Genomic DNA, 12,569 nt, shown 5'->3' with positions numbered 1-12,569 from the left:
CATGGTAAGCGAATGTATGTAAGGAGTAGCTTGAAGGTAGGTATTATAATAAGTGAAGGAGATAGTTTAAAGAGGTAAAGTAGGTTATATGTTGGGTTGGTGAGCAATTGGTAGGGACTAGATAAGTAGGGTCCTAAGGTATAGTGTTGAAGAGCAGAGGATGTGAACAGAGAGGGAGTAAAGTAGAATTAATAGGGGGATAGAGTAAAGGGAGAGACTAAGTGATAAAGAGTTAAGTGAGAGTTAAGTAAGAAATCAGGAGATAGAGTAGGAGGAGTGGCTTAGAATTAAAGAGGTAAGTGATAGGAGAATAATGGAATCCAGAAGCATCTTCCAGAATGGTCACCATCAGCAGAAAATGCCTCTAATAACAGTGACCTAAAGAAAAAGCATATTTACAAAACTTATTCAGCTTGTTGAAGCTTGCATAGCTGCAATAGAAACATCTATCAATGATGCTTTCCTGAAAAAATGTATGAGATGTTACTACCTAGTCCTTTTTGAATGAGTTTTAGTCAATGAAGGCAAAGGTTTATTGTATTTCTCATAAGAAAAAACAATGCAATCAGTCAAGTACCTAGTTTAAATAATTTCAGAAAGTTTAGAGCTCAACATGTTATTAAAAAAGGAAATAAACAACTGAGTTTTGTTTCTGATACATTTGGTTTCATCCAGATAAAATCTGAGCTGCCCATGGACTTTCACACAATGCAAAAAATATTTGCCTCAGTCAGGGTAACTCATAAAGAATGCAGGAAGTTTATTAAATTGATTCATCCCAGTTGCTACTTTGTTCATAAATAAGTGTTAGTTCACAGTGACTCTCTATCCTTATGGAAAACTGAGTACGGGCAATCGACATGTAAGACTTGCAACTCAGTGACTTTTCTAGTGGAGGTAATAGCCAGAAGAAAAAAAAAAGTTATTCATAATACAAATTTCATTTCTGGTATAGCAAGTGAAGAGAGGAAAAGTTATTTTTTAAATAAACTAAAAATGAAGGACAGGAACCTTGTTAGGAGGCTAGGTAGGAAAACTACTTCTGAGAAAGGCTTTGCAAAATTTAAAGGATGTTGGCGTCATGGACTTAGAACACTGATGTTGACTGGGACACCACAATCTCCTCTCAGGCAATGGAAAGATTTCAGATTAGGCCCCGTAGGGGGTCAGGAGAGACTTCAGGTATCTGATAATAATGAGAGACAGCAGTGGCAGCCAATGGTCTGTCCCATAGGGGCCAAAAATATTAAAAAAAAAAAAACAAATGACTGTTAGGTGCATCTTAGCAAAGGAATAACTTAATCTAGTGTCAGAGATCTGAGAGAAGTAGTCTATCTTCACAGGAACTGCAAATGGGAAAAGATTCAGATTTTTGAAATTCACCACACATTAAAATATTTCCTTTTGCATTTTTTTCTAGTATTAGACTGTGCAGAGATAAGTGGATAGGCTACATTGGTAGGGGACAACGTGTCCCTTGCCATTACTGGAATTGAAGTAACCAAGTGGTCAGGCATTAGAAGTGAGTGTTGCAGAATGGGTAGGTCAGGATGGATCTGAAGGGATTCAGATAAATACTCCAATTGATCAGGACTGAGAAAAAATGCATTTATCAAAGCCAGAATTTGGTAATGAGAATAAAGTTTGACCTGTTCTACTTGTATTTCTGAATGAATTTTTCGAATGAAGACAATGAGGAAAAAAGTGTAAAGGAGTGAGTCCTGAGGGCCATCTCTGGATGAAAATAGCCATGGGATATTCCACTGGTAACAATCCAAAGCATTGAACGAACAGTAAACCAAGGACACAAAACAGATCCAAAATAGGAATAAAACCAATGTTCAAATAGGTTAAAACAGTTTTAACATACCATGACTAAAATAAAGATAAAAAAGTAGGTAAGCTCCTTCATGGTCTCCCCACTTCTTCAGACCATAAATACCGAACAAACAATGCTAATGGAATTTAAAAGAATCATGAACCAATCAAAACATACAAAATCAATCCAAGGATCAATAAATGCAATGAAATAATGATCTGCTCTTGACAACCGGTTTTAAAGAAATATACTCATTTTAAACCAGGGCTATAATTAGCTTTAAAGTCTACTATCCATCACAGTTCAGTATATTCAGTTCTATTACTTAGATCCTCCTCTCTGATGTTATCCCTAAGTAAACTCAAAACCAAAAATGTAAATGAGTGTTCAGCACCATTTTCTGTTGCATGTTTAGCTAATGCACTAGTATGGTTCTTGTTCCTGACATCATTGCAATGCTGTAAAATCCTTTGTTTAAATGTACAGTTCATTTTCCTATATAAAACCCTGCACAGTTTTTGCACTGTGCTACATAAAATAAATTCCTGGACCTACAATCACCATAAAAATTAAAATAAATATACTTCCCTGTCCTAGGATATTTAGTGTAAAATGAGCTCCATATGGAGCTACATGCTTTACACGAATAGCAAGGGAAAGCACCCAGCCAATCTGATCTAACTCTATGTTCATATGAATTTAGCTTATAATACAAATGCTAATCAGGGTTTTGTTATTCCTAATCACAAATTTGGGTGCTGGACCTAGCCTATCCCTGAGATCAACATCTGTCACCAGAGTAGGCCAATGTGTCCTAATCACATCACAAATCAAATTTACATCACTAGAAAATGTAAGTGAAATCCTAGGTATAGTATTCTGACTCATGGATCTACCATTATGAACTATATCACCTGCAGTTGAAAAGTAGGGTCTGCCTTGGTGTGCCTAGTCCGACATACATCTTCTATCGTGGTGTTAATCTCAGAGAATAACCTCTCTCTAAAAAATCCTGTCTTAAAGATCCTAAGGCTTCATTTAACATCTCACCACTGTCATGTAATTTCATTATTCTGATGACCTGACCTTTCAGGGCATTTCTGGGCATATGTCAGAGATGCATGCTGGCTTTCTGTAACAAATTATTCTTTTTACAGAATTTCTTGTAAACATTGTACTCAGTTGTCCCATCATACCTCTGTGTACAGTGACATCAAGAAAGTCTATGCTGTCATAGGATGTATGTATACTAAATTTAAGTAGTGGTGCCATGGTTATGGTCAGGGATCTATACAGATCTCTTCTACAGTATTTCCTTGAAAGACATCTCCATGGAACCCCTATTCATCGACATGACTGCATCAAGCGCTGCATTCATGAATGATCACTACATTGAAAATTTTCCCTGAGAAAGTAACTAGATGGCCAGCATTGTAAATTAGCCCTTTTCCACACTGTAGTGTGATCTTGGAGTTGGTATATATAAGTAGTGGGGGTGGGGGGCACAGTCCCTCATATTGGGGGGTGTGAGGGCAAAGCCCCCCCCACCTTTGTGAGTGTAAAATTATGTAGTTCGTATTACTGTTGCTCTGGTGGCCAAGTAGTTTCTTTCCCTAGGAAAGAAGTTTGATGATTGTAACATTCGCTGAATGGCTGTTCGATGGGTAGTGATCGATGAACAGCCATTTGATAGAGATGTCTTTTGAGGAAATAATATAGACACTGCAGATCTCAGCAAGACCTCCCCCTTGTCAATGGAATATCTTTCATCCTAGTGAAGTACTGAACAAACACTCATAAGACACTAGTAAGCAGTGAACTGGCTTCCCCAGGAATATGTTCAGCAAACAGTCTACTCCCATACCCTTGATCTTTTCTCAATAGATGGGTAAAATTGACATTCTTTTATAGAAGTTGCTACAGAGCTGGTTTTCCCATACAGGCATTTGTCAGCATGACTGCCACTAGGTCAGCAAACTCAATCTGAGGTAAAGAAGGGCAGAAGCAAATTATGGGAAAAAGTCTGAAGGAGCTTGAGGCTAGATCTTAGGCTAATGATTGAATTAGATCTAACAAGGGTAACAGTACCACAACAGACAGATTGGAAGGATAAATGAAATAAGATCAGTGAAATCTCTTCAGAGGTCCAGTCTTTAGGAGGCTGAAGGATTTTCTTTGGCTTCCTGAAGACAAGGCCGCAATATCAATGTTTATCCATGCAGTCTTTATCACCAGACCTGTACCAAGGGTGTAGGGGCTGTGGACAATTTCTCCATTTGGTTTCTCCACAAATTCAAGTTGAATAGCAAAAAAGGAAAACCAAAGCTGTGATCATGACTGCATAAATGCTTCCAGAGAATAATTTCATGTTATGGGACTGATTAGAGACTTTTCAAAACTGTCAACTATTTCTTTAACAGAGAAATATTGAAGCACGCAAACATCCAAGGATCATAGACAATGCAAATTTGTAGTCACTTCAGACGTCAAACAATAAACTGAATAAAAATATATCTTTTATTAGGTAAGCACATTCATGGGAATAACTCCTACTTCTTCAGACCATGAAAGCACTTACCTAATAAAAGTTAGATTTGTCTATGATCCTTGGATGTTTATGTGCTTCAATATTTCTCTGTTTTTTCATCTGGGATCATTTTGAATGAGTCACGACCTTATTTCTTGTGTGTGGATTATATATTTTTTAACAGCTTGTACCCAGTGCAGACACCCCATTCACCTTACTCTTGCTATAGCTTTGTTTGTCACCAAGCATACCATTTTGTTAATAGCAGTGATTACACAGGAAGAAGGTTGGGGGATCCAAAAGCCTCTTGCAGGATCTTTTGTGAGAAGTTGTGGAGTCCACAAGTCATCCTCCTCTTTATATTAGAAACTAATGATTATCACATCTAAAGATACTGTGGACACAACTCACCAAAACAAGTTTTTCACCTAGGTTGTGAGATCTGAAGTTTGTTTATATAAGTTAAGGGCTATTGTTGAGCACAACCCCCCCCCCCATATGCTCACTGCAGAATTTTTTTTTACAAGAAAAACAACTTTTGAAAGCTCATTGTTTTAAGGACTTGTGATCTGACAGCCATGAATCCAATAAGTCATTAGGAAGCATGCTTTGTCATCTCTTTGTTTTTCCACACTTGAGTCATTCAAGGAGATGGAGGGGAATCAGCACACTCATATTTACTGATAGCTGGATGAGGCTCCTTGCAATTACACTTCTTACTGGCCCTCAGAGGTGATAGGTCCAAGTATGTTGTAAGGAAACAGATATCTGAGAGTGATCCTTCAAGAGTTGCCTGACCCATCTGTTCTGTTCAGAAAGATTATGGACAACTAAAGTTATCAGGCAATGATATATCCCCTTACTGAGGCCAAAGTTACTGTAGATATAGGCATCATGAGTGGTAAATGCATTAGAGTCAGCATTGTCACCATCAAGACTGGCACTGATGTCACACTTGAAGCCAAAAGGACTTACAACAGCTGCCTCAAGCCAAAGCCAGTTAGGCTGACATCAAGACCTCATTCACTAACAACAGAAATGAGATGTTCACCAACTCCAGACTCTCAACTTTGAAGGCTGGAAAACTGACCCTGATGACTATGGCAACTGTCCCCAGGATATCAGTGCTAAAACTAACCCCAACAAGCTGAGCCTGAGTCCAGGGCCTGAAGAAATTTCCAATCTTGATGGTACTGGCACCAAAGCCATTGGCATAGGTGGCAAGATCAACCTAGAACGTAGCAGTCTCAGTGGTTGTGGTCCTATCGTTGTGACAACCACAAGCAATGCTGACACATCTGTTGATATCAACATCAATGTCTGTTGGTTGAAATATAGCCTCACCTGGACTGGTGTTTGAATGAGGACCAAAGAGGTTGAAAAATGGTTGAAAAACTGCATATTGTTGAAGTTCTCCTCTCTACCATAGTTCCAGAGGGGGAAATGATTGAGGGCATTTTTGATGGACTTTGATAAAAAGCCTTTATCATCTTTTCATATTAAAGTTAGCTTGTTTGAAGCTATATAAATTATTAAATAATTAAGCTACATGTATGCAAATATTCTTTATCACAATCTAAATGGGTTCAAGTACTTCTAATCAGAAGAATAAAAAACTGTTCCTCTTTTTGACCCTATACTATGATTTTTAAATACCAACTCCTTGATTTTTAATGCTCAAGAGTTTTACAGATATAGTGATGACATGAGAAGCAATAAACAATGCCTAAATATTTTTGAAAGATATACTTGTTTAAACAGCATATTTTAACATATTGGAGGCTAATCCAAGTAAAGTACTCCACACTGGCAAAAACACAGCATGGATATAGGCTTTAACATGAGGTGGACAGTGCTCTGATCAATATTTTGGAAAGCAACATTGCTTATGCAGACAAGAACAACTTGCTCCTCATTCTTACAGCTATCAACAAACTTTTCATTTTTTTCATTTCATTTTAATTTGGGCTGAGTGGCCACTAAGAACCCCCCCAAAAGCAGCAATGTAAAAATCAAGATACAAGCATTACATGTTAATAATTTTTCAAGAAAAAAATCCTTGGCAACACAAAGAAAAGTTATTTTTCTATGATGTGTCACTCCCTTCTGCTTACCAGTCTGGCTGAGTAGGGCACAAAAGGATTACTTCAGTTTGTTTGTTTTTCCCTAAGGAGAACAACTGGTTATCATCTTACACAAAACATTAAGACACACAATGTACCTAGCATGCAGGGGTTTGTAGATTAATGTGAAAACATTATACGCATACTTTGTGTAGATTATATAATATCACAAAACAGCAATATGTTACCCTCTTTTGTCATACATCATTGGAAATATCTCAAACAAGTGAACAGTTCTTCCACTGATATCTTTGCTCTATCTTGCACAGTTGCAGATATGTAACCCTTGGTTTGACGATAATACTAGTAATTTATGGCAAGTAAAATACAATCTTTTTCCCAAAAATCTGCAGTATAAAATCAACTTCTATAGAAAGATCCACGATAACACCAAGTGTGTGGCCCACTGTCTATTCAAGACCTTTCATATTTCATATATTTTGTAACTGACTTTATCAGATATTTAAAATCTTATGAACTATGTTTTCAATAAAGGATTTCAGAGAAATGTTCTCAGAAACCAAGTTGTTTCCTGGCTTAAAAGACCTCAGGAAGCAAGGGGGTTAATTAGCCTCCTGTTGCTCAGTACTGAATGAGTTAAAGGTCACATTCAAGGAGAAGTTGTGGATAGCAATTAAAAAACAGTTGAAGGATTTTATCTGGGAAGGGAAGACAGCAAGGGTCAGGTGGGATAAGCTGATTCTTCCAATACAACATGGTGGACTAGGATTACCTGATTTGAGGGGGTATTTTAGAGCAACACAGTTAAGGCTCTTATCCATAGCACAAGCAGAAAACTATAATTCAAAGTGGAAAGGAATGATGTTGACACAGGGAGGAAGCTCAGAAAATAAGGAGATTGGGATTTTGGATTTAGACACTTAAGGAGAGCAACCAAAATCATACAGAGTATTGTATTCATAAAATAGCAGGAAGTATTCCAAGAACCAACCAGCACGAGAATGGAGAAAAGAAATGTTGCTGATAGGGATGACTGTGGTCAGGGATACAGATAATAGGCAAGAGGGGACTGGAATTTATTGGAGAAAACTGGCAAAGGAGCCAAGGTATCAGGAGCACATAACTATAACGGGAAAGGTAACAGAATGGGAAGAGACCGAGTATTTATTTGGACTGCAGTTTAGAGATTACCTTCCCTATCAAGGATTGGTATCAGAATACAGGCAAAGAGAAAAAAATAAGGGGCTCCTAAATGAAAGACCAGCACTGGTTGAGTTTTTTATAGAATCTAGAACAGAAGCTGCCATTAAAAGGAATAATTAGTAAAGCATATAAAATATTGCATGATAATTATAAGAATCAGTCAGAGGAGCTGAGAAAGGATTGGGAAGAGAGATTGGATAAGAAATTCACAAACAGACAATGGGAGATATATGTATATCTCCCAAATATGCAACAAAGTCTAGAAGATTTAGGATCTTTGCCTGGAAGTGTTTCCACAGGTATTTTTATACCCCAAATAGACTCCAAAGAATTTTTCCTCAGGTGGGTAGCAAATGTTGGAGGTGTGATGGGCAAGAAAGATGAGGCTGGGAACATATTTTTTGGGAGTCTAATGAGCTGGCAGACTTTTGGGATTCCCTGCAGACCACTCTGTCAGAGATGATGGGTGAGCAGGTTGAACTGACTGGGGAGATGATTTTTTGAGTTATGCTACAGAATTAGAATTGCCCAGACATAGTAAAGCCTTGCAGAGTCTTAATTATGGTGGCTGCCAAAAAAGCAATTACTAGAAAATGGAAATCAAAGTGCAACTAACTAGAAGTAGTGAATATAGTAACAGAGATAAAACAACTGGAATTGGGATCTTTAGAAAGGGAAGGAGCAAACTACATAGGAAAAATGGGAATTCTGGGAACAATATATGCAGGTTTAAGAGGCAGGATTTGAATGAGACATATAATGCTTAACTGACAATGACTGGCTGGTTTATAAGTGATGTATAATGTTTACATACAGTTGTTTCAATGGTGTCTGTGACATCAACAGTTTGCAACTAAAGTTATATCATTTTGTATGTTTTTCATTTATATAAATGTAAGATTGCCTTTGACATATGTGTAAATTTACTAAAGATTTTTGAAAAAAAAAGCTTTGACTTACATGGTAAAGTCAGAAGGCAGCAGGTTTGCCAGACAGCATCTTCTCACTATTACAGAAGTCCTTATATAGAAAAATAAATAAATAAAAAGAAACTGGTCTGCAATGCAATCGCACCTAGCAGTGTGCAGTGTGATGATATGATTTTTTGGGCAGCACTAGTCAGACGTAAACCTGCATTGCAATACCAAAAAAATCATTTAAGATATTACAACTCATTGTCAGCACCCAAACAAAGGTAATATTTAATGAACAGTGCAATTATTTATTAAAATTCCTTTTGTCTGAGTGCCTAGTCCACTTACATTTCTTTTTTTCCACATCACTGTCAACTTAGTATGAGAAACGCTGAAATGGAGAGCAGAAGTGCTGTGCACCCCAGACAGCATCTATACTTTATGCCCTTCACAGCTGTGAGCCTGGAAGGATGTAAACAAGAAGATCGTTGCAGAACATTTTCAGAAGTATTATTTTCATATAAAATGCTTATTTATGTGAAAACAAGATGTGAACAGCTAATGTCTGTTCACATAAGGTGAAACAGAATGCTGATGCGGCATTCTGTTTTACATCATTTGAACGTGGTCTTTAAGGAAGTGCTGATCATAAGATTGCCTTTTATATATATATATATATATATATATATATATATATATATATATATATATATATATATACATACACAGAGAGATACATAGATACGCACACACACACACACACACACACACACACACACACACACACACACACACACACACACACACACATATATATGTGTGTGTGTGTTTGTGTGTGTGTATGTACATATATATATATATATATATATATATATATATATATATATATATATATATATATATATATATATATATATCTATATTGCTGTACATGCATATGGTTGACCGGTGAATAGTCGAGTAGGTATGGGTGAAAGGAGTGCAGCAACATTTCAAAAATGCAATTGCAAGTGTTGCAAATCACAAAATCCCATCCCCTTTTTGACCCATGTTGGCACTCGTTTTAGGGTGTAGAGCAGTCAGAAATGTCGAATTCCGTGTTTTTATGACATTCTGACCATTCAACATTACAGGATTTGCAGAGAAAATTGGTAAAATGTATAAAATGTATGGTCAAGCAATGTGTGCTCGACCATATAAATGTAAACCTACATATATATATATATATATATATATATATATATATATATATATATATATATATATATATATATATATATATATATATATATATATATATATATATATATATATATATATATATACACATAAAATAAGTGCATACCCTTGAGTCAACGTCAACTCATGGGTAGGCCGCATAGGGTTCTCACTGCATATTATGGAAGTAGACTGCTTGGTAATCCTGCACCTTAACCTCTGTGCTATCAGGCTGGGGTATAAAGGGTACATATACCCATACATAACATGCAGACGTATAAATAGATATATACACATAAAAACACACATGCACCCAAACACACACAGACACCCACATGCATATGTATTTATACAGGTTGCTGCTGTTGCCAGAACTATTTTTAAATCTAAGTAATTAATTCAATTTTTCTAGCATAGATGTCATTTTTTGAAGAAGAATACTATCATCACCATCCAAAAGTTAAAATTGGCTGCTGGTATAAAAGGAGCTGGAGTAGGCAATAAATAATCTATAAAAACGAGTTACATAAAAAGTGAATGTAACCTTTCTACCCAGTGGCAGAAGATCTGCTATGATGAGCATCATATATATATATATATATATATATATATATATATATATATATATATATATATATATATATATATTTATATATATATATATATATGTGTGTGTGTGTGTGTGTATGTGTGTGTGTGTGTGTGTGTGTGTGTGTATCATTGCATAATAAAATTGTCTAATAAAATGGAAAGACTGAAGGCCACCCATAATCAAGTTTGCTTGCCTGTAAAAAAGAACTAGCCTCTCATATGATTTTTTAATGAGACATGACTTCCTCATTTTTGTAGTTTTTTTGACATAGGACAAGAATACTGCATTCGAATAGCTGGACCTTCCAAACAGATTGATATCGCCCTGCAAAAAAAAAAAAAAAAAAGCACAAGTCGATTCTAAAATGACAACTCTCTAAGCTATTAAAATTTCATAACAAACTTTCTGAATTTTATGGTGTAACATAACGAGGAAGAACTATGCCGCAGAATAATAAAACCCCTACTGCAACCCAGATGGCCTATGGAGAAGTCATATGGGAGAGGATGGGAGTGACTGTCTGACATCAGCTCACCCACTGGCGGGGGGTGGGGGTCAGCCTAGGCTCATTGCATTAAGCATCTGGAAAGCTCTGTACTGCAAGCTTATATACCACTTGCACATGCATGGAAGTTCATGTGAACATCCAGAAGACAGCAACCACAGACCTCACAAAGCTGCTCAAGGTGGTGGTGGTTAAGACACACTCACCAGAAACAGGCATTGAACCAGCATATTGAGTCTTTTCAATGGCCTCGAATTGGGTTGTATTGCATCCAACAATGGCTAAAGGAGTTCCAGCAGACCTTGAGAATGAGTATAAGAAATGGTGGCAGCTGATGGTAAGATGCAGGATGGAGAAAAATATACATGCACGCTAGTCTGAACCCCACAATCTTCATACTACCCAAACTTCAGACTGTATAACCAGAGATATTGGAATGTCACCGGCTGTTTCATGAAGTCTTAACACATCAGTTCATATAGCCCAACTTATATAAATATCTGGAATGTATGTAAAGCTACAGGAATACAGCTTTTGGGTTTAACACAACCAGTTCTGTTTTACCCGAGGTATCCTGAGATATAACATTCTATTTTGCACTGTGGTATCAATTCTCTTAATTCCTTTGGCTGGCAAATTGGAAGACATTGAATGGGTTTCTGAAACACTTAAAGTAAAGAAACAACTGTTTTAATAGCAGGAAGGTTTGAACCTGCAGACTACTGCTTCTTTAACTTTCTGTACTAGACAACACTGTTTTCATGGAGCTGTTACAGTTACACATGCATAATACATGTTTTGTAATGAAGAAATCCTACTGATAAACCTTAAAAGCCCTATTTTTTACACAAGAAGCTCTACAAGAAACATTTCAGCAAGGTTGTAATTAGTTCTTCAGGAACAAATTCTTATGCCTCAAGTACAGGACGGCAGTGTTAGGTGTAGACTGACATAAATAGCAGATGCAGGCGTGTGGGCTGTGACCCTGTTTTCCTTTCTGTGATTTATTACTGAACTTGCTGCTGCTACTTGCTGAAAGGGTATGTTTATTAAGGAGATATTGAATTGCATTGCTCAGTGGAAGTTCCCTGTGGATGAAATGTATGCCACAGCAGGAAATTACTGCCTACAAGGAAAACATTTGGATTAGTTCACTCTTTGCAGCACATGTATAAGATATTTTGCTAGGGTGGCCTGATCAGCTGGCTACTTCTTATGCATAGCCTTCTCTGCACCAATTCACCTTGATAACACATTATAGTTAACCCAATCAACACAATCATCAAATAAATCATCTGTCCACACTTGGCCAATGTTGCAGTTGATAAAACCTTAGTTCATCTTGTTTGAAAGCATCTAACTTTGTTTCAGTTAACTACCTAATTCATTCTGTCTACAGAAGCTGAAGAAAAGGTAGCAATAAAAGTCTGATTAAGTTTGCCATATTCCTGGAATGAAGGACCATCTGAAAGCAGTCAAACAGTGCAATATAGATGTACAACTTGCAACTGAATGCAAATAATTATATAGTGAATGTACTATAGTATATATTACATACATACGTATTATATAACGCATATTATATACTATAATGTATATAATATGGAAAATAAATAAATACTAAAAAATACATATCTCATCTTCTGTGTTCGGAGTATCAATAAATTACCATTAGCTATGCTCAAGAAACACCTTGATCACTCACAG

Source organism: Protopterus annectens, chromosome 5.part0, assembly GCF_019279795.1.
Source record: "Protopterus annectens isolate FY-2018-M chromosome 5.part0, PAN1.0, whole genome shotgun sequence".
Classification (NCBI taxonomy): domain Eukaryota; kingdom Metazoa; phylum Chordata; order Ceratodontiformes; family Protopteridae; genus Protopterus; species Protopterus annectens.
The sequence above is the reverse complement of the archived record's forward strand: the minus strand, read 5'-3'. Positions refer to the sequence as shown.